Source organism: Rhinoderma darwinii, chromosome 4, assembly GCF_050947455.1.
Source record: "Rhinoderma darwinii isolate aRhiDar2 chromosome 4, aRhiDar2.hap1, whole genome shotgun sequence".
NCBI classification, from domain to species: domain Eukaryota; kingdom Metazoa; phylum Chordata; class Amphibia; order Anura; family Rhinodermatidae; genus Rhinoderma; species Rhinoderma darwinii.
Window position 1 is genome coordinate 344,520,179 of NC_134690.1, and position 26,424 is coordinate 344,546,602.

A 26,424-nucleotide genomic window follows, 5' to 3' on the forward strand; every position below is an offset into this window, starting at 1 on the left:
TTTTACCAGTTGTGTGTTAAATCAGTACATTTTTCATCAAGTAGTATTAATATTGTAAAATATGGCATAAACTTCCCATTATAATGTTTGCTCTGAACTGGAGTCACTGTGTTTGGTTACTGTGGGAGCCATTAAAACGATTTTATATTGCATTTTAGTTTAGAATAAGTTATTAATTTTGTCCTGAAAATGCTCTTGGCAGCTGATCAAATATTATACGACCTTTGTGCTAATAAAGTGGCATTACAAAAAATGTAGTGCAGACCAAAAAATGTTGGGTTCCAATGCCATTTACTTTCACAGTTCCCAAAGAACTTGTTCCCACCAGCATCCGTAACAATCCTGGCTCCTGGGCTTCAGTACCTTGGAGAAGGGCAAAAGTACACAGTACTTGGAACGACTGCCACTGAGACTTGGCACGTATAATAATACTATAACAACACAGCACTTAGTGCTGTGTACTCTTAAAATGCTCCATTGTGTTGAGCACTGAAGTCAAGAAAGTTATCAGCATTAAGACACTTGGAAACTGAGAGGTTTAGAACAAGATATCCCCATACCCCTGCCAATTAGTATTATTATTATTAAGTGGCGTCTAGTAGTTTTCGACTGGCGACCGTATGGATAGTCATCTGCTCAATTCCACAAAAGATACAATTGTCCTCAAGAATATTCTTTTGTCATATATTTAAATGTACACATTTTACTTTAACCATTATCTTGCCTTTAAAGTGGTAAGCCATTATTGCCTATCTATAGTGTTTTCAGAGTGTGATTTTAATGCTTTACATGCATTATGGGTTGACAGTCTGCAGATTTCATGACATGCTGTTACTTGTATTAATTATTACTACTAAATGTTATAAACTTCTAAACAGTTAATAACATTTGAAGTTCTCAAACATTTTGGAATATATAAGCTCTAATTATTAACCCGCTGGTTGATCAGGATTACAATTATTCACAAAAACTGCTGGTTAAAGATACCAGTTGCAAAGTCGTAGCTAGAAGCCAGTTATTACTCCCATACTATTAGATTAGCTTGCCCAGCAATTCCTACTTGGAACAGGGAAAATACAGAAGTGGAACATATGAAATGACCTATGGCTTTCCCCACAGCAGACAATAGTGCTTCATTACAAAAGTTGCAAACTGTGACCCATTCACAGACTACCGGCTGCTGTAAATAGAAATGTCTATGATTGGGTTGCCCTACGTTTTGGATCGACTTTAGGTAGGAGCTACTCTGTTAATAACAATATATTATGCCACACTGTATGTGAGAAATGATATGAAGGCGAGTGTGAAAGAGACAATAGTGGGTGAATACTGTGAGGAGGTTGAAACCTTGTGGGTGGAACTAGAAAGGGAGGTAAACACTGAAAAAATTACTTTTGGTGTAATCTATAGACCCCCCAATATAACTGAGGAGATGGAAGGTCAGCTATATAAACAGATGGAGCGGGCTGCACAGGCGGGTACTGTAGTGATAATGGGAGATTTTAATTTCCGGGATATTAATTGGTGTCATGGTTCGGCTTCAACTGCAAAGGGGAGACATTTCCTCAACCTGTTGCAGGAAAATTTTATGGGCCAGTTTGTGGAAGACACGACAAGAGGTGAAGCTCTGTTGGATCTGGTCATTTCTAATAATGCAGATCTTGTTGGGAATGTCAATGTTCGTGAAAACCTCGGTAACAGTGATCATAATATAGTTACATTTTACCTATACTGTAAAAAACAAACGCAGGCTGGGAGGGCAAAAACATTTAATTTTAAGAAAGCCAATTTCCCCAGGATGAGGGCTGCAATTCAGGATATGGACTGGGAAGAACTAATGTCAAATAATGGAACAAATGATAAATGGGAGATTTTCAAATCTACTTTGAGTTATTATAGTGCAAAATTTATTCCTATAGGTAACAAGTATAAACGACTCAAATTAAACCCCACATGGCTTACACCTTCTGTGAAAGGGGCAATACATGACAAAAAAAGGGCATTTAAAAAATACAAATCTGAGTGTACAGCTGTAGCCTTTGTAAAATATAAAGAGCTTAATAAAATCTGTAAAAATGTAATAAAATTAGCAAAAATACAAAATGAAAGGCAGGTGGCCAAGGATAGTAAAACAAATCCCAAAAAGTTCTTCAAGTATATAAATGCTAAAATGCCAAGGTCTGAACATGTAGGACCCCTAGATAATGGTAATGGGGAGTTGATCACAGGGGATCAAGAGAAGGCAGAGTTACTAAATGGGTTCTTTAGCTCTGTATATACAACTGAAGAAAGAGCAGCTGATGTAGCCGCTGCCAGTGCTGTTAATATATCAGTTGATATACTGAATTGGATGAATGTAGAGATGGTCCAAGCTAAATTAAATAAAATAAATGTGCACAAGGCCCCGGGACCAGATGGGTTACACCCTAGAATTCTTAAAGAGCTTAGTTCAGTTATTTCTGTCCCCCTTTTCATAATATTCAGAGAATCTCTAGTGACTGGTATAGTGCCAAGGGACTGGCGCAGCGCAAATGTGGTGCCTATTTTCAAAAAGGGCTCTAGGTCTTCCCCAGGTAATTATAGACCAGTAAGCTTAACATCCATCGTGGGGAAAATGTTTGAGGGGCTATTGAGGGACTATATACAGGATTATGTGACAATAAATAGCATTATGAGTGACAGCCAGCACGGTTTTACTAAGGACAGAAGTTGTCAAACTAACCTAATCTGTTTTTATGAAGAGGTGAGCAGAAGTCTAGACAGAGGGGCCGCTGTGGATTTAGTGTTTTTGGACTTTGCAAAGGCATTTGACACTGTCCCCCATAGACGCCTAATGGGTAAATTAAGGACTATAGGTTTAGAAAATATAGTTTGTAATTGGATTGAGAATTGGCTCAAGGACCGTATCCAGAGAGTTGTGGTCAATGATTCCTTCTCTGAATGGTCACCGGTTATAAGTGGTGTACCCCAGGGTTCAGTGCTGGGACCACTATTATTCAACTTATTTATTAATGATATAGAGGATGGGATTAATAGCACTATTTCTATTTTTGCAGATGACACCAAGCTATGTAATATAGTTCAGTCTATGGAAGATGTTCATGAATTGCAGGCAGATTTAAACAAACTAAGTGTTTGGGCGTCCACTTGGCAAATGAAGTTTAATGTAGATAAATGTAAAGTTATGCATCTGGGTACCAACAACCTGCATGCATCATATGTCCTAGGGGGAGCTACACTGGCGGATTCACTTGTTGAGAAGGATCTGGGTGTACTTGTAAATCATAAACTCAATAACAGCATGCAGTGTCAATCAGCTGCTTCAAAGGCCAGCAGGATATTGTCGTGTATTAAAAGAGGCATGGACTCGCGGGACAGGGATGTAATATTACCACTTTACAAAGCATTAGTGAAGCCTCATCTAGAATATGCAGTTCAGTTCTGGGCTCCAGTTCATAGAAAGGATGCCCTGGAGTTGGAAAAAATACAAAGAAGAGCAACGAAGCTAATTAGGGGCATGGAGAATTTAAGTTATGAGGAAAGATTGAAAGAATTAAACCTATTTAGCCTTGAAAAAAGACGACTAAGGGGGGACATGATTAACTTATATAAATATATTAATGGCACATACAAAAAATATGGTGAAATCCTGTTCCTTGTAAAACCCCCTCAAAAAACAAGGGGGCACTCCCTCCGTCTGGAGAAAAAAAGGTTCAAGCTGCAGAGGCGACAAGCCTTCTTTACAGTGAGAACTGTGAATCTATGGAATAGCCTACCGCAGGAGCTGGTCACAGCAGGGACAGTAGATGGCTTTAAAAAAGGGTTAGATAATTTCCTAGAACAAAAAAATATTAGCTCCTATGTGTAGAAATTTTTCCTTCCCTTTTCCCTTCCCTTTGTTGAACTTGATGGACATGTGTCTTTTTTCAGCCGTACTAACTATGTAACTATGTAACTATGTAACAAATAACCTACAGGAAGGGTAAACGCATAGGGGATCGAGTTGTACATAGCCATTTAACCAGCTTGAAAAAACAAGGGTGTTGGTTAGATATACAGAATAATGGCGGTTTCAAATGCGGACACTGTAAAGTGTGTACATCTGTGCAAAAAAAGGCGAGTGTGTGTGCGGCGCTGACATGCCAGGATTGATATGTATGCGTCTCTCTAGGAGGGGAGCAAATCATCGCCACCCGAGTAGTACACTTCCCCAGACGTCATGGGGGAGTGTTAACAGGAAGGGGGGGGGGTACTGGGTTTAAAAGGACAGGGAATTCCTCTTTATTCTGATATCAGACGCAAGGAATAGGCGCCGATATTTGAAACCCAAATATTATAGGTAAATGATTCCTTGCTACTGCAAGTATGCTCTCTTTGTAAAGACAGCCATAATAACCTTTTCCAGCACCTATGGAATCCGGGTAAGGCTGGTTCTGGCCCATCTCGTTTGGCAGAGAGGAAACGCGTTGGGAGGATTTTTATATGGAGAGAGGATCCACGATCCCCTGATCAAACAGTAGATAATATCCAGCATCTGAATGGTTAGGGGGGCATTGTCCCCTATATTCCATTACAATAACTGCTAATTGTATAAAGGGAACATAAAATGAAATGTCTGTGAAACTCTCTTCTAAAAAGCAATAATATATGTGAATAACCCTTTATTGGGTGAATATCTTGCTGTCCAATTTGACTAAAAATTCTCGAAGAATAATGTTCTGGATACATGTTACACGAGATGCAATGTGACCTATGATTCCCTTTAAACTCTAGGCATTCCATAAACAGGACTATTACTTAGCGTAAATTAACAGACGTGAACAGGAGGAACTTGTGGTTGATGCTACCGCTTTAAGATTCCACTTGATCAGTTTGCTCAGTAGTACATTTTGATATATAGTATTTTCATCAGTTCTCACCAGAGGAAGACAGTCAATGTTGCAAAGCGTCATTAACTCAATAGAACAAGTTTACAGCTTGGCTAAGTTGACTACACATAATTTCAGCGCATTACAGCACAGTCGATTAAATTTATTACTTGGCTTGAGGTATTTGGTCATCATAAGCAGCTTGAGTCTGCCTGTGTCACACATTTAGGAACATCAAAGCAGGTTAAAAAAAAACAAACTAGTATTTTCTGTAATTCCATTGAACAAGCTTATGTAAAAAGGATATGCTAAACTCAGCTAGACATAACCACAGGGGACTCACCAATGAACCTGGATTTATATTGTTTTCAGTCTTCTTCTTGCTTGTGAGTTTGGCTAGTTCCATAATCCTATGCAGTCTCTGGGTTCTTAGATCTGCAATAAAGAAAAAAATTGTAAACTTTAATTAAACATCAAGATCAGAACAGAAAAACACCAGGGAGTTTATGAAGTTTAGTTTCTGCTGAGAGGTTTAAGATACTTTTTTTGTGTAATCCCTATAAAGGGATTATGAATGTAATTCCAGGTTGGTAATGCGACATGTTGCCTAATATTACAGGATAACATCCTAAGGTGTTAAATTAATGTTAAATTAAGTATGTTTTTGGAAGAAAAAAAAGTCATAATACTGATTTTCAGACATTGGCACATTTGCTAGTTACCACCATTCATGTATCAAATGCAAACAAAATGGACAGCTATCAATTATCTTTCTCATAAAGACAACCCTTTTTTAAATTAAAGGCATCCTGGCGATCGGCTGATCGCAGTTCCGGCTTCAGAAACCCATGTTGCTGCTGTAGAGGAAATGTAGCGTTATATGCCAGCCATTCAATTGAATTAACGAGTCAGGTCAGCCAGAGCCGATCTTTGTAAGTAGTTCTCTGCCCTAGCTAATACAGGTAGGTCCCAAGTGGATGATGTTCATATGTCCTATGAAACAACCCCTTTATGACATACACATAAACAGAAACCCCAGTCTCCATATAAAATCAAGGTTGTAGTCATTTGCAAATGTAATTTTAAAGCCTTTTCTTTAGAAAGTTAAGACATTAATTCTGCAGACCTCTCCTTCTAATTCATTAATAGGAAGTGGTTAATATTATCTGCCATGTTGTAGATGCAGTATAACCTCAGCCCGGCCACTGGTCACTGCTAGCTCATATTTCACTTGCCACTCTCCCCCCTCCGCGCTCACACTGATAAGACTGCTTGCTTGAAACGGTGCTAATGCTGCAGTGATAACTAGCAAATTCCCTCTAGAGACACAGACAGATTGCAGTTTCCAGTTTGGGTAACATAATAATTTAGTTATATCTCTCACTTGGTCACTGTTTCAACAGGGAGAAAGTAAAGGGCTGCAGCAATTCAAGCCTCCTTCTACTTTGCCCACAATAAAGTAAAGGGAGTGGGCAGACTACAAGTGAATAAAGGTGCGTAAAACACTCTTATGATTCTAGATAAAAACCAACTTGAATGTATACACTGGGGTGCATATCCTAAGGAGTTTTTGTGAAAATTCTTAATGAGGAAATGGCCTTCATCTCATTGCAAAATCCTGTATTTGACCATGGATACACCTTTATATAGCATAACTGTTGTAACTAATCTGTTCCTGCAGAAGCTAGCCTTATGTTACTGGTGCCTGCTGGTTCGGCAAATGTACATAAGTCTTTGAAAAAGGAGAGTGATGGAAAAAGCCAAAGCAAAATACTTAGGCCCCATGCACACGGCCGTGCCCGTACTCACAGGCCGCGATTATGGGCATGGTCGTGTGCATGGGGCCTGAGTGTCCAACCAGCAAAAGTAGTAACAGAATTAACAATATATTTTGTTATATAACTAGAGTAAGCATCTGGAGACATTTAAGAGTAAATAAAGCGGAGAAGAGGATTTTGAGATGTGACAGAATCAACTAACCACACTTCTCCCTGTTCATGTTGAAGATCTATGACTTCACCAATACCTCCACCAGATATGTAACAGGTCAGGTTGGTTGTTAGAATGGTTTTATGGGGGGGGGGGGGGGGGGGGGGTGTCAGCATTGTTTTTTGGTTTTTTTAAGGCGTTATGTTGGGGATTATCTTGGAAGATGTGACAGAAGTTAATGAAACTTTTAATGGTACAGATACAGCTACATTTTACACGTATTAATAATATTGATCAATAGCAGAAGAAAAATGAATGGAAACAAAGCAGAACAAAAGGTCTTCTTCATAGTAAAAAGAGAAATGAGTAGTGAGTGATAATAAGTAGCCTGTTCATTTTCAGTAAGGTTTATTATGAATTGAGAAGCATGGGTTCGGGTATAATAACTAAACTTAATAACCTATAATGGGATTTAATGTATGACTTGGTGCTATTAATATGTTAAGCAATACACATATTTGGCACTACATTCAATCAGCTTTTAACCAACTGTTTTGCTGCATGTAAAAATAAATGCAAACTCTTAAGGCTCAAAGCAGCTTATATACACAGGGATCATTTTAATCATTAATAATTATTATTTGTCTAATGCAAAGAGAAGGTAAATGCCAAGATCCATAAATACAGCCAACTCTGGCGAATACTTGCGTACATGTCAGTGTTACAGAGACAAGCTTTCACCAGCCTGACCTAGGTATCTCCATTCAGAGTGTGTTTCCCTTCTGGTAAATAAAACCCTGGAAAATGACTTTGGGAAGACCATTAGTCAGGGACCTCAGTCATTATGAAGTCTACCTGTTGTTTGTTAAAGATCTATATAAAGAAGAGAGGAGAAATTGCCAGCTGGAAAGACATTTGTTTTAACCTGATGGAACAATGAAATATCCAAGTCCAGTGCAATAAATATTACTTCTCCACCTTCCCAGCCTTTGTGTGATAAGCTTTATTCCACAGTATCCATCTCGACTTGAATGGTTGTTAAAATTCAGATACAGAAATGCCATGTTAGGGTGCGTTCACTTATATCGGTTGCGTCAGAATCAGTTTTTTGTCTCTCAAATGATTACAACTCATTCAAAAACTGATGCAAAAATGTATCAGCAGCCATCAGGCTTTTTAACAATTTTTTACTACAAAACCATCAGTTGCAAACGGTTGTCGTTTGTTGTCATCAGTTTTTAACATCACTTTTTAACACAATGGTCCACCAAAAAGGTAGTCTAGGGTCTGAAAATGTGCCAATTTTATCAGAGTGGAGCATAGTTTGTGATAGATTAGATACATGATAGATTAAATACATGTTGTGTACTTGTCATTTCACAAAACTTCTGACATGATCCTTGCATGTCAGGGCACTCCATCTCTACTCCTGCCTCAGCGCTACACTGAAGTCTGCTACTCACCCGACACCACAATTGCTGTTGTTCCTATTCACACGATAGGGTCCAGAGGTTTTTATCCGTACCGTGTTTGCATTTTTGATGGCTGATTGTGACCTGTTTTGCCACAGTGCCCTCTGTAGATAGCGCCACAGTGCCCTCTGTAGACAGCGCCACAGATCCCCCTGTAGATACCGCCATTGGCGCTCCCCCTGGGAGCGGAATTCCCAGCCAGAGCATCGGCCATGCTGTGGCCTGGGATTCCGCTCCCGGAGGAGTCCCTGAAGTCACTGTCCATATGTGGACAGTGATGTCAGGGGCTCCTCTAGGAGGGAAAATCCCCGGACAGAGCACCAGCAACTCTCTTGCCGGGGATTCCGCTCCAGGAGTAGCCTCTGACGCCAGTCCATGTATGGATAGTCTACAGGGAGATAGCGCTATCTACAAGGGGGCTGTGTGTCTGGCACTACCTAGAATGGGGGCTGTGTGTCCGGCACTATCTACAATGGGGGCTGTGTGGTGCTCTCTACAGGGGGCTGTGTGGTGCTACAGGAACGGAATCCCGACCAGAGCATTGGCAATGCTCTGGTCGGGGTTTCCGATCCAGGCGGACCCCTGACGTCACAGTCCATATATGGACAGGGATGTCAGGGGCTCCCTCTAGTAGCAGAATCCCTGGCCAGAGAGTCAGTAATGCTCCAAGGACCTCAGGGAGCCGGCCATAAAAACGCTGCAGGAAAGTTTTTGGATCCGGCTGCTGCACAGGTCCAGCGCCGTATGGCGCCACAACTTATCTCCCATGTGCCAGAACAGATCCCATAGAAAGCTATGGGATCCCTTCTAGAATCAATTTTCCCTCCGGCTTTTCTGCAAAACGCCGGACGGAAACTGAAAGGGACAACAGATATATGTGAACGGCCCCTTACAGTGTGAAGTATTAACAGAAAATCTGTCATCACAGCAACAGGTTTTTTGTTTTTTTTGTAATTAGAAAGTTCAGTACAAAGGGAACAGCGAGTCATAGGAACACAAGGCATCAATAAAATGACATACCAGAGAAGAGGTATTTTATCACACAGCAACAATAGATTAGAGCATTAGACACTCAGGTGGGTGAAAAGGAGTGTCAAAATGGTAAGCTTGTAAGACAACCATGGGTTCTAAGCAATAAAAAAGGTCCATGTTTTCCCCTGCAGCTTGATAAACATATAAAACAATTTATGAGTTATGTCACTTAGATGTCTTTAATTGTTTGAATAGTTAATCTTTTAACGGATTTTGCTTCTTTGTGAAACCAAGAACATATTTGCATTAATCAGTATATAGAGATAACACATTAGCTATCATGTTCCAAACGATTTTGAAAAAACTGATCACTCTTAGTAGAAGGTGCTCCTGCGCTTATGTGAAAGATTGAGCCAAATCCCCAGTCGAGGCAGAATATCACAGTGGGTGGAAATGTATTTCTTTAAAAAAGACGTGCAGTAAAACAGCATATGTCTCAATGTTGTTTTTATCATCTTTTTATTGTTTAACTTTTTATCGATCACCGAAGAAGGGATAGGAATACAACACTCCCATTATGAACTGTCTCCCGCACCTTTGACCCAGAAGTGGTTCCTGGTCAATCTGGGTATTTAACCCCTTCCACTCGTAAACAACTTTCAGATTTTCGCTTTTTCCTCCCCACCGTCCAAAAGCCATAACTTTTTTATTTTTTCCGTCGATATAGTCCTATGAGGGCTTGATTTTTGCGGTACGAGTTGTAGTTTTTCGTAGTGCTATTGTGCCATATAATATAGTAGGAAATGGGAAAAATTAAAATAAAAACAGCGATTCCTCCATGGTTTCGTTTTTACGGGATTCACTGTGCAATTAAAACAACATGTTAACTTTATTCTGCGGGTAAATAAGATTACGACTATACCAAATATATATTTAGTTTTTTCTATATTTTACTACTTTTACAAGTAAAATCTAAGTGTAAAAAATTTAATTTATTTAGTGTTGCCAAATTCTGAGAGCCATAACTTTTTTATTTTTTTCGTCAATTAAGTGGTATGAGGGCTTATGTTTTGCGGTATAAGCTGTAGCTTTTAATAATACCATTTTGGGTTACATGCGACTTTCGATCACTTTTTATTCCATTTTTTGTGGGAGATGGTGACAAAAAATAGCGATTCTAGCGTTTACAATTAATTATTTTTACGTCGTACACCGTGCGTGTTAAATAATGATATATTGTAATAGTTCAGACTTTTATGGATGCGGCGATACCAATTATGTTTATTTAATTATTTTTTTACTATGCTCTAGGGGGAAAGTGGGAAAATGTTTTTTTTTAAACTTTTAATTTTTTTTTACATAAAAAAAACAACTTTATTTTACAAATTTTTACTTTTTTTTCTTATTAGTCCCCCTAGGGGACTTCAACCAGCGATCGTTGGATCGCTTGCACAATATATTGCAATACTAATGTATTGCAGTATATCGTCTTTCTGACAGGCTTCTATTAAGCCCTGCCAGAGGCAGGCCTTAGTAGGAGCACAAAGATGGCAGACCTGGGGGCCTTCATTAGGCCCCCAGGCAGGCATAGCAACCATCGCCACCCCGCGATTGCATTGCAGGGGGCGCGATTAGCTGCTAGATGGAGTCGCCCACTTATTGACTGCGGCATTTAATGGGTTAAACTAGCGGGATCGCGCTCGTTAATGTGAAGTGTCGGCTGTAACATACAGCCAAAACTCGCACCGTATGGAGCAGGTTCACTCCATGAGCCCGTTCCATACTTCCCCTACCCGGCTATGACGTAACCATACGTAAAATGTCAGGAAGGGGTTAAGGAGTGCATTTTTTTCCATTATGTCACAAGCCTGATGAAGACCTTAGTCCGAGGTCGAAACGCGTAGCTTGTTGGACCACCATTGAGACATATGCTGTTTTACTACACATGTCTTTTTTAAAGAAATAAATTTCTACTCACTGTGATATTCTGCTTTCTGACTGGGGATTTGGCTCGATCTTTCACATAAGTGCAGGAGCGCCTTTTTACTAAGAGTGATCATGTTTTTCAAAATCATTTGGAACCTCTTCTTCACATTGACTCCCGCTGATTTTCCAGCCGCCGGTGTTCACTCTGAGGGCCAGCAGACTGCCTATATACGGAGCATCAAGGCTCCAGACGTTTGACAATCGAGTTGTGCCGACCACCTAGCACAACTCTAAAAGGTGAGTGTATTCAACACATATACACTAGTGCTATCAATGACCACCCTGTTTCTGCGGCATTACCCCAGAGGAGCGCAAGGTCTCTTTTTTTCTCCATATCATTGTCACATTAGCGATCATAATAAGGGGAAATATAAAAAGATATTGGATTCCCTGAACAAACATTTCAACCAAGGACTCGTGGGTATCAAATAAAAAAAACACAATTATACATCCTCCAAAGTAAAATGATCAATACACCTAAAAATATAGAAATATTTAATATTGAGCGGGTCTGTTAACTAGGGTAGCTTTTTAGTTAATCTGCTGGATACAAATATAACATGTCTGACAACTTGCTCAAGTAGAGAAAATGATCATCAAGTTAATAGTTTCAGAGCCATTGAAAGTGTGAATGCGGACACTAAAAAAACATATATACGTTAGCTTACCATATTGTGACTTTGAGCACAATATTGCTGCTCCTATAGTTCATACAATATCTGATTCACATACATCATTCTTGGTCATGGCCATTTCTATTGAATGATATTTTCAGCTCTTTTTCCTGGCACGTGTTCGAAATCAAATCTTTGGGATATACGATTACAATGTTGACACAATACAAACTGTTTCGAGCAGCTGTATAGACTGCATGGTTTCAGGTTTTTTTTTTTTCACAAGGAGACACATAAACCTGAATTGTGGCTCCAACAAAGCTGAGTTTTCTTGTAACGAACTGTCAAATAAATGCTGGCTGATATACAGTTTGGCACAGAAAAACGACTTTGCTGTAGCGGCCCTGGTCTTCAGATACATGACACATGGTTTTACAACATGAGTAATGAGCTGTTGAGTGAACAGCATAGACTAATTACTATGTACACTTTTTTCAGCCACTAGATCAGTTCTGCTGTCATAACAGAATTCAAAAAGATATAATATATTTAACCTGAAGTCTCCTCATCATCATCAACTGTTTTTGCTAATTTTACTAATACAGCCATATAAATGCATTAAGAAAACAATCTGTCTTATCATATGGATTCTCAAACTAGCCATAGCTTAAAAACATCCTGAAACGTAGCTCTTAATTTAAGCATAGACCATGTAAACCATGTACAAAAAAGAAAGGGGGCCCATAGCAAATATTAACACGAGGCCCCTTCTTGACACCAACACACCCCTTAACTAACGGAGGCAGGAGGAATTGGTGCTTGTTTGCCCATCTCATTTTCTGGTCCTTGGGTTGACCCTCCACATCCTTTTTTGCTAAGTTGTAGTTCATCTTAACACCCATTAAAATAAGGGACCTTGTAACAACTGCATGGTCTGCCTCTATGGTACGTACAAGTTGTACAACCCTGATGTAAACGAAAATAATTTGATAAAGGAAATTTCTGCAATTGCTATTGTGGGTCAGCATTTTTTACCCTGTAAGTAAAGGATGGCCCCAAAGCACAATGGTGTTTGTTTTGCCTTTCTCTGCACCAAATGGCTAGACATTTAGAGACTGAACATGAAAGGTATTTGTTACCTGTCAAGCTATGTACAGTTCTGTTCACATCTGATGTATGCTTTTTCGGTCAGCGGTTTCTCTATTGTGCAGTCCTTAGTACACTCTGTAATACCAGATACAGCCAATGGACAAAAGTGGTGCTGCTTCTGGAAAAAAAATTAGGCCCATTTTTCTAATCCTGTATAATCCCTATAAAAATCTACATTGCTACTCTTTTCTGACCTTCTCAAAATGTTCATTGACGTGAGTAAGCAGGACATGGAATTTTACATCACCATGTTTATAACCACTTTTGAATTTCTTTTAAGGTACAGCAAGTTCATGCACAGTATGGTGTAACAATATGGAAATAACCTGAATACATTATGTGTGCATCATAGGTTGCACCTTGTTTTGTAAAATGATGGTTTTCCTAGAATGAGGGACTAAAATAAGAAATAACCAAGGAAAAGTAGTATGTACATTAACTGTTTAAAAGACCGAGACTAGATTATCAACACTTGAAGCTAATAATAATGGTTTTAAAGTGTAGCTCCACCTTTGGTTATATAGTCTGTAAATAAAAAATGCTAGCAATTCCAGAATATAAATGTTTTTTAGAACTTTTCTACCCTAATCACTTATTATGGATAATTATTACTTTTTTTTTTTCCTTGGAAACCATCAAAAGTTAGGCTGGATTATGCTAATAGATCTTATTACGGCGTTATTTCTATTCTAATCAAGGAGTTAGTGAGCACCCCGAGTAGGTCTGCTCATTTATACATACACATCCAAAGAGTTGCATTCACATAGGAATACCCAATACTTCAATTCGGTATTAATAGGGTAATAGAGGACATCAGACCCACAACCCATGCAGTACAATATACTATTGTACACTCAATAGAGCATAGACATAGGTGCAATTGCATTTGTTTTTTTGAAGGATGGTGTAAAGGCATCCTTCAATTCATCAAGCCCTGTAGTGTTTTTCCAGACATTTGCAAAATAAAACACCGACCAGTATTTGTAAATATTAAAAACATTTTCCATGATGTTATCATTGATGGCCTATCCATAGAATAGGCCACCAATGTTTGATCAGTGGGACCTTCACTAATCAGAAAAGGAGAGGCCGCATGCTCATATGAACACCACATATTCTTTATCATTTACCCAGCCACCGTGGCTCTTCCATACAAGCGGCGATGTCTGGTGCTGCAACTTGTCACATCTACTACAATAGGAAAGGCTGCAATACCAAGCACAGCTGCTCATATGGACGTTTTGTGCTGATCGGTGGGGGTTCCAGATGTCGGACCCCAATGGATCAAACATTGATAGCTTATACTAAGGAGAACCCCTTTAATTGAAGAACGTAATAATAATAAAGTACTGGCATCCGCAGCAACATGAACTTTTTCTTAGCACCAGTAAAAGAAAATGAAAAATAAGTGAAAATAGCAAAAATGTTATGAAATATTACATCTTTACATTCAAATAACAAACAGAATTTGTTGTTCAAGAATTAAACTTAATTCAAAGTGAAGCTTCAGGAGGTAAAAACAAACGTTTCATTTTTATGGTTCAGAATGATTGAAAACCTTACTCTGTAATTAACAAACGCCTCAATTTGCACTTCAGGTTCCAGTAACCGGATTGTAATGATGCATTTTTCCTAGAATAATCCTTTACGTTTTATTTTTTCCCCAGAATGTTTACGAGAGGTCTGTAAAACTGTAACTGCAAACAGAGTGCCCGAAACCAATGGGACAGATTACTCTCTCTGCCTGTCCAAGCAGTACAAGGCTATATCATCATAACCATTTACTGCTTTCCAAATACTATATTATTTCCTTGTGCATACATGAGCTGTGGGCAAAAGGCCAGCATCTGCATTAGTATCTGAAATTAAATCTGTCTGTAATTGTTAGAGAAATTTGCTGCGACTGCTGTGTAAGACAATCACACATTGAAGCATAACTTGTAATGCTATAACTCATAACATTGCCTGCATGGTTTGGTTCACCAGAAATGCGATTGAAAATGGCAGCCAGCCATCCATCCATGCAAAAGCTTTTAGATTCATTTCCTCTGAGGTTTCTTTCCAATTCCAAGATTGATGATGCTTGTTTTAGCCTCATCTTCACTTGAGTTAATGATCATATTTAATTTCTGATAACTAAAAACACAAATGTAAAACATATATGTGAACTGGAACATGTGCCAGATGAGCTGGTCTGCCTGGGTAAATTGATGGCTGGAGCCTACACTGCAATCTTTGTCACGCTAGCCACAGCCCATATGCATGCTGGTAGCATCACAACTTTTGCAACAACGATCATTGCTTTGGGTGGTCACGGTGATAGACCCTTGTGAGATCTTTATGCATTTTATGGGACGGCAAGATTAGAACAGTGCGCTCCTACAGCCCACTGCACTACAGAAATCACCATGAAGTCCTAAACTTAGAACATCTCCCAGTCACAATGCCTAATGACATTACCAATTCTAATAGGAAGCATTAGACAGGCAGTGGACAGTATAATCACTTGACTTCACAAATTTGAAAATTCAGTTCTATTCTACTCCTACATCATATTAATACACAAATAACATTCCATTTGTATGTGCCAAAATAAACAAAGATGCCCGATAAGCATGGCTATAGAGCCAATAAGCCAAAATTCTGACTACTTTGCACTATCCGACTCCAGCGCCGACTCCTTCCTAAATGGCTCATGTATAATAAGTCTGGTTGTCTGCTCGCTGTGTAGAAATCTATGTGTACTTGTAATGTTCTAAGAAAACAGTGTGCGCTGTTATATGTCCTGGAAATCAGGTGCAAGTCTGAATGAGAATGAAATAAACATTTAAAAAGTGTATCTGCTATATTAGTTACCTGCCTTAAGATTTTTTTGCTCTTTCTAGCAGTTCTGAGATGTCTGCAGGCATGCCCACTCAGGGCCGATTTAACCGTAGACCATTTGGACGTAGACACAGTTGAAAACTTGTAAGGGGGGTTTGGGGGATACCCAGGGACGGGGGTAGAGCGGCATTGTTGTGTGTTTTCCCCTGTGAAGTTATATAGTCTGCATCCTATACCTGGCCGGGTGCCAAGGCGACTTAGCCTGGCAGAATGGATGCTGTTGGGCCTCTGAGTTGTTCCCCCTCCAGGTGATGTGTTGCGGCAACATTGGTTGACATGTGATACTGCACCTAATAGAGAAGGGACCCACTTAAAAAAGGTCACCGCGAAGTGCCCGTGGACTTATACAGGAGAAATACAGCATCAGCTCATTCTGAGCCCAACGCTAACACGGCAGATGAGTGTATTGGCTGCGAGGAGGAAGGAGGAAAGGGATATAGGCTCAGAGAATTGTACAGCAGAGCGGGAGACCGCGTGATTAGTACAGGACACTACAGCACAGCCCTGGTACTTACAGACCCCAGTGCAGCCTGTTAACATGGAATAAAGACAATATTAACCCTCAGTGCTTTAGTCTGTTCAGGAGGGGGATGGGAACCAACTCATTAAATTTTTGCACTGGGTCCACCAAAGTGTTAAAACAGCCCTGCACCCAGTAGTGAACTTCCAGTAGTGTCACCCCTGCACAAAAACAATATTAATAATATTTCATATGTTTTTTGGAAGCCGGAGTTGGATTTGGTACATTTCTAAGACTCCACAGCCCTGCGGCAATATAATCAGTGCAATATAGTACCCAGATAATGTCATACAGTGCCCAGATAATTAGTGCCATACCACGCCCATATGAATAATGCCTATTGCCTATACAATTAATGGCTTGGTAATTTGCTGGTCTAATCAAAATAAACACAACACACCACTGCATGTTCTGACAACAAACTGCACTCTAAATATGGAGGCTCAGTATTAAATTTTCTACTTTGAAAGTGGAAAAAAAAATGCTGCTGCGGTTTACGTAGAGAGGTGTACAGAGTATCCTTGTACTCAAGCTTTATCTAAATGCTTTAACCGCTTAAGCTTGTGACCTATTTTGGCCGTCAGGATGCGGCTATGTTTTTTGTTTTCTCATCGTTGCAAAACTTTTGCCCATCAGCACAACTGTATGAGGGCTTGTTTTTAATGTAATGTGGAACTTTTATTATTTTTTGGAAGGATAGCTCCTGTTGCTGCGACATACATTTACGTAATTTTTCCAGAACTGTATAGTTCCCATGGTGTAAATGTAAGACATGGGGTGGGTAGGCGTTTAAGTATAGTCATTTAAGAAATGTACTTTTGATGTATATGCTTAAAGAGGCTCTGTCACCAGATTATAAGTGCCCTATCTCCTACATAATCTGATTGGCGCTGTAATGTAGATAACAGCAGTGGTTTTTAATTAGAAAAACTATCATTTTTGAGCAAGTTATGAGCTAGTTTAGATTTATGCTAATGAGTTTCTCAATGGACAACTGGGCGTGTTTTTACTTTTTACCAACTGGGTGTTGTACAAAGAAGTATATGAGGCTGACCAATCAGTGACCCATCAGCCTCATACACTTCTCATTGTTCCAGCCCAGCATTTTCCACAGGACAGTGTGATTGTGCAGTGAAAGAAGCTGGGCTGGAACAATGAGAAGTGTATGAGGCTGATGGGTCACTGATTGGTCAGCCTCATATACTTCTTTGTACAACACCCAGTTGGTAAAAAGTAAAAACACGCCCAGTTGTCCATTGAGAAACTCATTAGCATAAATCTAAACTAGCTCATAACTTGCTCAAAAATGATAGTTTTTCAAAGTAAAAACCACTGCTGTTCTCTACATTACAGCGCCGATCACATTATGTAGGAGATAGGGCACTTATAATGTGGTGACAGAGCCTCTTTAATTCGTAGGTTCACTAAACTCTTAGATCTTGTACATATTGCTTTATACTTATTTCTCACTAGAATTGTCTTTTTCACGCAACTTTGTTTAGGGTCTTAGTACACTATTGGCCACAGGACTTCAGTACATGTTGGTTGTCCAGTAGATAATAATCTGGGCAGCGTCAACAGAAATCAGGGTGGGGAAAATGTAGGAGCAGGTTCCTGGAAACAACAGTCTCTAAGGGTATGTTCACACGGCCTATTTATGGACGTAATTCAGGAGTTTTACGCCTCGAATTACGCCTGAAAAGACGGCTCCATTACGTCTGCAAACATCTGCCCATTGATTTCAATGGGTTTTACGATGTTCTGTTCAGATGAGGTGTATTTTTATGCATCGCTGTCAAAAGACGGCGCGTCAAAAGACGCCCGCCTCAAAGAAGTGCATGTCACTTCTTAGGACGTAATTGGAGCCGTTTTTCATGGACTCCACTGAAAAACAGCTCCAATTACGTCCATAATGGACGCCGCGAAAAACGCGTGCACTTGTAAAAACGTCTGAAATTCAGGAGCTGTTTTCGCCTGAATACAGCTCCGTAATTTCAGACGTATTTGGCGTTGCCGTGGGGAACATACCCTAAGTTGTCATGTAGGGTGAAAACCATACCGAAGACAGACTCGGCACCAAAGGAAAAAACTGAATTGTAGTCACAAGGCTAGCCGAGGTCAAGCAGAGGGGTAATAGGAAGCCAAACAAAGTCTACATGTGTGCAGACCAGGCTGTTTAGGAAACCCCTGGTCTGATACTAACGGAACATTCTACGTTGTGTGGATTGTAGTGAATTTACTACACTACAGCTGACAAAAAATATGAACATTATATTTTATTAGAATATCTTATTTATACTGCTCAGGCCAAGCCTTTCATTTCAAGTGATCATAGGGTATCTCAACATGCCGTAAGGTGCTAAAACTATATTTCGAGATTTTGTTTAACGTTCACGAAGGGCCCTTTGTTGCATTTCTTCTGGTAGGACTCCTTTAAATACCAACTTGGATCTGTGAATTCTGCTGAACAGGGAATGGCATGGTAAACCACAGAGTTTATGAGGAATAAAAGTCAGTCCCAGCTAGTGTAAACTTTACCTCTTTGCTCAGGAAAGTGCCTTCTGTTATTTATTGTACAAGTACAGCACATTGAGTGAGACATTTTTCATCCATCCTGTCTAGCTTTGACTTTACAGCTACTACTTGTTGACTGGAAAATAATTGATGACCTACCATTAATCTTTATCGCTTCTTTACCGCATGACTATTGGATATGCAGTATCTGGCTATCCACAGGAATAAGTAGTAGATGTTTTATTTGAATAAAACCATATCCTTTTTCTAAAGTAAACCTCAATTTATCATTAACTGCAAATTTCGGCTTATTTTTTTTAAATGTTTTTTTATTAGTAGGAATATCTGTTAAATGGATAGTCTGCATTAGACAACACCCTCTGTTATACCTTATAAAGATAGAGTCATCTAATAGGACCTGTCTCTACCAGCTTAAGATGAATGTTGCTTACAGTGTGGCCTGAGAACAGCAGAGAATTGAAGACATCTTTACGCTGGCATCAAAGCTTTTATTTCTGATCTATCCATGATGGATCAAAAGGAAGCTTAGCGGATCCTTAAAGTAATCATTGACTTTAATGGGTTCTGTCTGGTCTTTTTTTTTTTTTTTTTTACTGGGCAGAATATCATAACAGAATACACTATTCTGTCAAAGAATGAAATGGAACCAAACTGGAGTTAATTGAGGACATAGAAATGGAAACATTTCCTTAAACAGACTGGGCCATTTGCACAGGCCCCAAAGTTACTTGCATCTTTTTTTTTTATAGGGACATATTAAAATCGTGGTGAATGTCACCGTAATGGTGCAATTTTAGCACAACCTGGAGAAGGCTTGACATTTTCAGTCCTTTCTTGTTAAAGAGATTCACAGTACATCATGTATTCATATATTACATATGACACTAAAAAAAAATTGTTCACGTTTTTGATCCCTAAAAAAAATGTAAAGCATTTGTACCTATATTCTAATTATAAGAGCAAATTAAATTAAGAGCAATTCCATCTGATTTTAGCCTGTAGCCCATGTGACTGCAAGATAGAACAGTTTGAAGAAATCTATGATCTGCAAACTACATTTTCTCTAGAGAAAGTACAGCCACCTAGCAACAGCCTCCTAAATGCCATCTGAAAAGAGGTTAAATTCATTACTGTGCATGTATTCACTATATCAGCTGAAGTCCTGACTAGGGCAGGTTTCCCCTCAAGTGAAGTGCAGCAAGGCAGGGCTTTACCTCAAATGCTTGTTCGTTGGCCAATCGCATCTTTTATACGGAATGGAAATAGTTGCTTGTCGGCATGATACATCTCCCTGTGTAAATAGGGTATGTGCTGCCAACAAGATGTAAATGTATGGGTCGAACAGTTGTAATAAGTGTCGTTTGTTCCCATACTCCCGGTCATTGCTCCATTTAAATAGACCAAATAAGCACCGATCGACATTCTATATTGTTGATCAGCACTCATTTACCAAGTAAAAGATTGCATGAGGGATGATTGGATGCTTGCCATTGAACCCTTTTCTAAGCAGAATATTTTAAGAAAAGTCAAGAAGTCGTGAAAACCATATTTTGAGTTGGGTGCAGCATATAGTGCTTAACATCAGACTAAGCTTTAATGTACAGATGCACGAGCAAGTGTATAAGTAAATACAGATCACTAATTCCTTGTAATTGACCTGTTGTGATACCAGAAGTGTTTTCGGTGTAACGCCTCATGCACACGACCGTTGTGCCACTCGGGACGTTTTTGACGGCATCCGAGTGGCACCCGATAGTCTTCACGGACCCATTCACTTTAGCGGGTGAATCGGGTCTGTGAAAAATGATCCGAGTCTCCGATCCGAGGAAAGCTAGGACATGTTCTATCTTTCCTCAGATCACTGATGGGACTCGGCCGGCGCACACGGTCGTGTGCATGAGTCGTTACACTTGTAAAATGCATTCTAGGTTAGTCATGTCCGAATAGCCACAAGTGTTATAGTAAGGCCGGATTCACACGAGCGTGTGCGTTTTGTGCACGGAAAAAACGCTGCGTTTTGCACGCGCAAAAGGTTCGTGTGTCATCAGCATATGGTGCGTGGCTGCGTGATTTTCGCGCAGCCGGCATCATGATGACACTTTGTTTTTATGCTTACAAACAGAAAAGCACGTCGTGCTTTTCTGTTTTCATTCATAGTTTTTACTACTGTAGCGCGCATCACGCACGGCACCCGGAAGTGCTTCCGTGTGCTGAGCGCGATTTGCACGCAACCATTGACTTCAATGGGTGCGTGCGGTGCGAAACACCGGTAAATATAGGACATCATGAGTTTCACGCAGCACACATACGCTGCGTGAAATTCACTGATAGTCTGAACGGCCCCATTTATTAACATAGGTCCGTGCGACGCGCGTGATTTCCACGCGCGTTGCGCGGACATATTATACGTTCATGTGAATAAGCCCTAATACTAACTCTAGACTTTTTCTTGTCTTCTATTTTTGCATTTACTACTTGTTTTGGCTATAAAAGCATCAAACACTGCCCTATGTGAATCTGCCATAACTACAGCCAGAAAAGCTCCCGTTGTACACACTAAGGCCCCATGCACACGACCGTAAAAATGGTCCCATAGAGTTCTATCAGCCACGGGTACCTTCCCGTTTGCGTACGGGAAGAGCCCGGGCCGTTGAAAAATATAGAACATGTCCTATTTCAGGCCGTAATTATGGCACGGGCAGGCGCATAGAAGTCTATGGGGCTCCTGTAATTACGGGTGTGACCCTTTTAAGGGGTTTTGACATGATTGTGACTTTTCCAGCCCCCCTTTTTTTTACGGGTCCGTTAATACGGGTTAAAAACGTGTGACACAGAACCCGTATTTACGGCCAGTATTTGCGGGAGGGAAAGAATACGGTCGTGTGCATGGGGCCTAAACGTGTCCATAGGGCTCCATTAGCCTGATAGAGGCCAAAGAGTGTCAGTTTGACCTCTGTCAGGCCGTCGCTATACCTTTTTATCGAGGTACGGTATAGTGACGTAGACTATACTATTCTACTCAGAAACATAAAAAAAACTACAACGCACGTTTTTTTACTTTAACAAGGGTTACAGGTACACACTTAAGGGGTTTTAAATATGTATTAAACTAACATTGTAATATACTTACCAATGCAAATATGTTGATGTCTTCTAATAGCGAGTAGTGTCACGTGACTCCGCAACCATCGGAACTTTTCTCTTCAACGGATGTGCCGACCGGTCTTCTATGTTCTTTACTTCCGGACGAGCTCCTCTTCCGGTCTTCTCCATGAACAGCGCGTCATCAGTGACGTTCCTGTAGTGGCCTGTTCTGAACGACTACTTTGTAAACTAGCGCATGCATGTTTAAAAAAATCTGTATTTGAATCACGCATGAACTGTAAATGAAAGAGCGACGGAAGAAAAACCAGGAGGTAAATAAACCTCTGAATGTAAACAAATAAGCATAATGCTAAAATTAAAAAATGATATTCAGGGAGCTTTATTGTTAAAAATAATAAGTGGTGCAGTGGTAAAAAAACAAAAAACATTTAGGTATCGGATAACCCCTTTAAGCGTATATGTCATGACCTTTTCTATAGCTATTCATTGCGTGTACGTTAAATGGATGCCATAATAGCCTATGGATGATAAATACCTAACAGTGGCATCAGTCACCCATAGTCTATTATGGCACCCGTTTAATGTATATGTAATGAAAATGTAATTAAAGTTTATGATGTATATGTTAAACGTATCCCATAATATTCTATAGTTGACAAATGCCCAAAAAGTTTATGTTAATGGCTCCTAAGTAATGAACTTCCTGACAGAGAAGCCAGCAACGACAAAAAGAAGAAAGTGGATTTTTCAATAAATAAGCACAGGGGGTGGCATATCTACATGTAAACTGTAAATTAATTAGTAGGATAAATAAATTAGTAGGATTTTAGATTGAAGCTGGAGTAATTTAATGGTAACTGTGTAATGTTTCATTTCACCTGTGGTGGCGCTGCAAGGGAATAGAATGCTTCCACACATTACATCTGATCATTGGGAGACCGAGCAGCAGAACACCCTGTTATCAGCTTATCCTCGGGGTGAGCTTCAAGCAAAAAGGGGTAGTTGAAAGCAGATTGTTCTCGTGATAGAACATATTTATCAGTGATTTTACATTTGAAGTGCAGGGTGTTGTTATTTGTTTTCATATGTTTTCATTTGCATGTTGGAAAATGTGGTTTGAAGAAGGACTCTGTGGCTAAGTATTAAACCTGTCAGCAAGCACTGGTGTTGTGTAGCAGGGTTGGTCCATATGTGGTTTTCTAAAGAAAATTGAATATTAAATGTCACTGTTGTTTTACAATAGCTATGACTTAAAGACACATCTGTGCTTCGTTGTTTTGTTCAATAAGTGAGCTATTAAAGCAAACTAAAAGGACAACATGGTGACAGTATAAAGAATGAATAAACAAATAGTAATGGGCATATTTAATAACATTGTAGCGCTACTTGCCATGGGTGACAACCAAGGTTTACTTTTCTATCTTAACCACACTACTGGATTCAATAGTTCACATGGAACAATGAACGAATTAACCCCCAGGAGTCATATGTATGCTAGACAAAACTTCACTAAGTTACTATAAATCATTTTGAGAAAATACTATTTATATTTTAATAGTGCTCTTGATATGCTTCAGGTTTTGCGGGATAAATGCAGATAAAATTTTTGCTTATAGAACCAATCTGTACTTCTTAAATATTTAAGCTGTCCAGTTTCAAGTAAATAAAGTGTAGTCATATTTTGGAAAAGTATGCAACTTTCTAACATACCTAGGGCTACATTTATAGAAACCGTGGTGTCCAAAAACATAAAAGCTAGAGGGTTCCTTTTTTTTTTTTTTTTTTTACTGATTGAAGTAATTTTAATATTGATTGAAAAGGAAACATTCAACTGTATAGTACTTTTTTTGGTTGGCTGAAAAATGGATTACAAAAGGGAATTTACTACAGCCTTAGCATCTATGAGCAGAAGCATGCGAAAGACTATCAGATCTAGAGGTAAGACTATGTTCACGTTAGGGTTGGGCGATTATGGCCTAAATCAAAATCACGAATAATTGAACATGTAACCTCGATTATGATTAATAAACAACTTTTAGGCCACACCCCTTATATGCATGCCACGCCATTGAATTAATATAGATCCCCTAAGCCTACTGTATACTACTGTATATAATACACCCTCTGACACAGTATAATGCCCCCATAGCTGGGCCCCACACAGCCTCAATAGTGCCTAATAAAAAAACAAAAACTACTCACCTAATCCCGTTCCAACGACAAGTGAAGGAGATCCCACTGCTCCTCTGGTCTGTGTGGCTTGGCACTTATTTTTAGGTTGCGCTGAACTTCTGTCATATACCGGTGCTTCAGGCATCCTATTGCCCACCCCATTTACTTCCTGTTTAGCCTCAATGCCCATGCGCTACAGTGAGTGGACAGTGCCCGCCCCAATAGTATATACGGATGATGTAGTTATATACTGGGATGATTAGGGTTATATACAGGGATGATGGTGGGCTGGTATATACAGGGATGATGGGTGCTCCTGTATATACCCCCCATACAGGGTCCCACATCATACCTGTATATACCATCCTGCCATCATCCCTGTAAATCACATAATCAACCCTGTATATAACCCCAATCAGCCCTGTAAAAAAAAAGCTCATCCCTGTATACAGGGTTGATGGGGGTTATATACAGGAATGATGGGGGTTATCTACAGGGCTGATATATACAGGGATGATGGGAATAATATACAGGGACCCCCATGATCCCTGTATATACCAACCCGCCATCATCCCTCTATATCACTCCATCAACCCTGTATATAACCCCTATCAGCAGTGTATAAACCTATTGGAGCGGACACTGTTCGATCACCGTGACGCGCAGGCATTAAGGGTAAACAAAAAGTAAATAGGGCGGGCATTGAGTACTCCATAGGCCAATAGGATGCCAGAAACACCAGTACATGCCATTAGTCCAGCGCAGACAGGCGCAAAGCAGTGATGTCATTACACCTGTTTGCGTTGAGCCGTGAGCGGCCAGCATTACACAGTGAATAGTAGAGCAGGGAACTGACAGCTCTACTATAAGATTCAACTGCAGATATAGTTGAAGCTGGAAAAAAACTAAATTCACAAAATGACCTCGTTATCTGCGCTCAATTTAGTTTTCAAATTTTTTAAGATTAATTGCCCAGCCCTAGTTCACATGTGCTTTGGAGCCTCCATCGCAGATTCCATCAAAATTAACGAATAAAAATATTGCTGCATGCAGCGCTATTTTTCCTGTCAAAATCAATGGACACCTTGGCGTGATAGATTCGGCACTGCGTCCTAGCGTCTTTATATGTCTTAAAGATTTTAAAGAGTTTGAATTGCCAGCGTTTGATGCTTGTTTTGCAGCTTTTTTTGCCCACAGCTGGTGTATCTAATGCAAAAACGGCTGAAAAAATGCTGCAAAAAACTTTTTAAACTAGCGCTGCAGGTTTTTTTTCTGCCTCCCATTGATTTCAATAAGAAGTCAGAGGTCGGAAACCGCTTGAAAAATCAAACACACTTTTTTTTCCCACTAGTGGCAAAAGGCCATCCAGGAAAGAAAAAGCCTCTGCCTCCCTTGAAATGAATGCAATGTGAACTACCCCTAAGGCCAAATCAACACGATGCATATTACGTGTAGATTTCCATGCGTATTTCCGTGCGGCAAATCCACAGCGAAATACAGTATCAGCAAATTAAACGAGATTCCATGAAATCTCATCTACACGTTGCAGATTTTTTCTGCATGTAAATTGACCTGCTGTGCGTATTTTAAAATCGGCAGCATTTCAATTTATATTGTGAATTGTAGCGGACTAGTTTAAAAAAACCTGCACCAATTTCCGCATCAAAATGTAAAAACTGCATCTAAAAACGCATAAAAAACTGCACTATTAGGTGCGGATTTTACCTGTGGAACTACCTGGTTTTGATGCGAATTTGCTACTCTAAATTCTGCCAGGTGTGCATGAAGCCTAAGAGTCACAAAATGCTTAATAAAGAAAGAGGGGGGGACCCCAGGTAGTTGGCAGGCACGATAATGATTAACAGGAAAAGAAAAGAGGATCGCCAGCAGGCGACAAGCCCAATTTACCCCTGAGGACGCTACTTGTTAGCGAAAAAATGTCGGGGGGCTTCTAATTATATTTTAATACCTACCACTAACCGGACTTACTATCTACCTAGCCAATTTAAAAATCTAACTTGCTGAACCTAGGAAGACTTTCTTTACCAATACCTACTGTATGCATGTACCTTACAGGCAAACTACCTTCTGTCCGGTCCCTGGTAGTGAGAATTTTAAAATTGTTTATGTGGTCCGTCTTGCTATATGTAGCTAATAAAGTTTATTTTAATAATTTTGGTATTTGGGAAATTGGGCTTGTCGCCTGCTGGCGACAAAAT

General features: G+C 39.7%; 1 long non-coding RNA gene across 1 annotated transcript in view; it reads right to left on the bottom strand.

Annotated features, from left to right (window-relative positions):
- The window catches only part of LOC142760020 (uncharacterized), a 521,651-nt gene that overhangs the window by 149,864 nt on the left and 345,363 nt on the right, over positions 1 to 26,424 (bottom strand). The window contains exon 5 of the long non-coding RNA XR_012883232.1: positions 5,212 to 5,303. This is a non-coding gene — a long non-coding RNA (uncharacterized LOC142760020). The remainder of the gene's footprint in view (positions 1 to 5,211; positions 5,304 to 26,424) is intronic.